We start from the raw sequence: 2,500 nt of genomic DNA on the forward strand, positions 1-2,500 counted from the left end.
CGTTGGCTTGTTGGCGCGGGGGGCCGATGCGAGTGGGGACTTGGGCAGCGGGCAGTGAAAGCAAGAGTTTCCCCGATGCTGCCGGGAAAAACGCTCCCCGGGATGGCCGGGTGAGATGACCCGGCGGCCCGCGACGGGTCATTCAATTCCATGCCCCGTCAACATAACTCCCGATGTACTGTTTGCTTTTTCGGAAGAAGAGATCCATCCCCCCATCCTCGGCCAGCCAAAAACGCTCCAATTAATGGCCGGGTGAGATGACCCGGCGGCCCGCGACGCGTCATTCAAATCACTGCCCTATCGGCTACAACTGCTGATGGGTGGGATTAGAGGCCTGCCATGGTGGTGAGGGGCGGCGAGGACCGTGAAAGCTAGAGTTTTTCAGAGGCTGCCGGGAAAAAGGCCCCTCGGGTGGCGGGGTGCGAGGACCAGGCGCGTCATTCAATTCTCTTCCCTATCAACTTGGCTCCCGTTGGCGGGATTGGAGGCCTACTGTTTGTTACAGGGCTAAAATCGTCAGGGGAAGAGCTGACGAAACAATGCTGGTTTGGATGCAGGGGGTAGTGTTGGAATCGGCAGCGCGGACAAAATCGGCAAAGTCGACAAAAAAGACTGTTGGTCTGGACATCGGGGCAGCGGCAGCCATGCCGACAGGGGGGGAAATCGGCAGCGCAGATTTGTGCAGCTGCAGGTTCGTCGGGGAAATCGGCAGCGCAGATTTTTCGATGAACATGGGCTGGAAGATGGACTGTCCAGGCCAGGCAGGGAAATTCGTCAAGGGGACACGCTGACGAAAGTAGGCTCGTCGGTGAAAATCGGCAGCGCAGATTTTTCGACGAACAGGGGCTGGATGCTGGACCGGCCGGGCCAGGCAGGAAAATTCGTCAGGGGGGCACGCTGACGAAAAGAGGGGCTGCCGCGTGGAAAATCGGCAGCGCAGATTTTTCGACGAACATTCGTCAGGGGGGCACGCTGACGAAAAGAGGGGCTGCCGCGTGGAAAATCGGCAGCGCAGATTTTTCGACGAACAGGGGCTGGATGCTGGACCGGCCGGGCCAGGCAGGAAAATTCGTCAGGGGGGCACGCTGACGAAAAGAGGGGCTGCCGCGTGGAAAATCGGCAGCGCAGATTTTTCGACGAACATTCGTCAGGGGGGCACGCTGAGGAAAACAGGGGCTGCCGCGTGGAAAATCGGCAGCGCAGATTTTTCGACGAACATTCGTCAGGGGGGCACGCTGAGGAAAACAGGGGCTGCCGCGTGGAAAATCGGCAGCGCAGATTTTTCGACGAACAGGGGCTGGATGCTGGACCGGCCGGGCCAGGCAGGAAAATTCGTCAGGGGGGCACGCTGACGAAAAGAGGGGCTGCCGCGTGGAAAATCGGCAGCGCAGATTTTTCGACGAACAGGGGCTGGATGCTGGACCGGCCGGGCCAGGCAGGAAAATTCGTCAGGGGGGCACGCTGACGAAAAGAGGGGCTGCCGCGTGGAAAATCGGCAGCGCAGATTTTTCGACGAACAGGGGCTGGACTGGCCGGGCCAGGCAGGAAAATTCGTCAGGGGGGCACGCTGACGAAAACAGGGGCTGCCGCGTGGAAAATCGGCAGCGCAGATTTTTCGACGAACAGGGGCTGGACTGGCCGGGCCAGGCAGGAAAATTCGTCAGGGGGGCACGCTGACGAAAGTAGGCTCGTCGTGGAAAATCAGCAGCGCAGATTTTTCGACGAACAGGGGCTGGACGCTGGACTGGGCCAGGCAGGAAAATTCGTCAGGGGGGCACGCTGACGAAAACAGGGGCTGCCGCGTGGAATGGCAGCCTACACGCAGATGCGAATTCGGCAGCGCACGATGGCTTGAGCAGGTCATGGGTTCGACTTGGCGCGATCTGAAACCTGGACGAGGGACTGTCGACGCTGGACGAGCCAGCGCGGTGGCCTGTCGTGCCCCGTTCAGGGGGGGCCTGCCGCGGAGACAGCCCTCGCGGGCTCGACAGCGCAGGCCAGCGTCCCCGACGTCGCTGGCCGCGGCAGGCGAGCTGCCGGGGTTCCCGCATTCCTACAAGAAAACGTCGTGCTTTCCACATGAAACCAATCCAGTAAAATCAGCCATATTTTTATGAGGCTGCCCACTGAATTTGGGGTCATTCCGGGCCGGTTCCTAGTTTTGCGGATTTACTCGATTTCTAATGGTAGGAAAATTAAAACAAATACTTCCCGACCTCGAAAAATTCTGGGAAAATTAATGAAGGTGGATTGGATTTTTGCCAACCTCTCTGCAAAATTTCAGCTCAAAATACCAAGAAATGAATTTTTTAGAGGGGGGGTGACAGCTGGGACCTAGTAGTGTCTCCCCCTGCCAGAGCTGCAATGACACTTATTGCTCTTTAGGGAGCCACCAGGCCGGCGCCCCTCAAAGACCACACGCGCGCGCGCGCCCGCCCGCGCTGGGCGCTGGGGCGCTGGGGCCTGAGGGCCTGGGGCCCTTGGGGGCCCTTGGGCGCTT

The sequence above is a fragment of the Populus nigra genome, chromosome 2 (assembly GCF_951802175.1).
Source record: "Populus nigra chromosome 2, ddPopNigr1.1, whole genome shotgun sequence".
In the NCBI taxonomy this organism is placed as follows: Eukaryota; Viridiplantae; Streptophyta; class Magnoliopsida; order Malpighiales; family Salicaceae; genus Populus; species Populus nigra.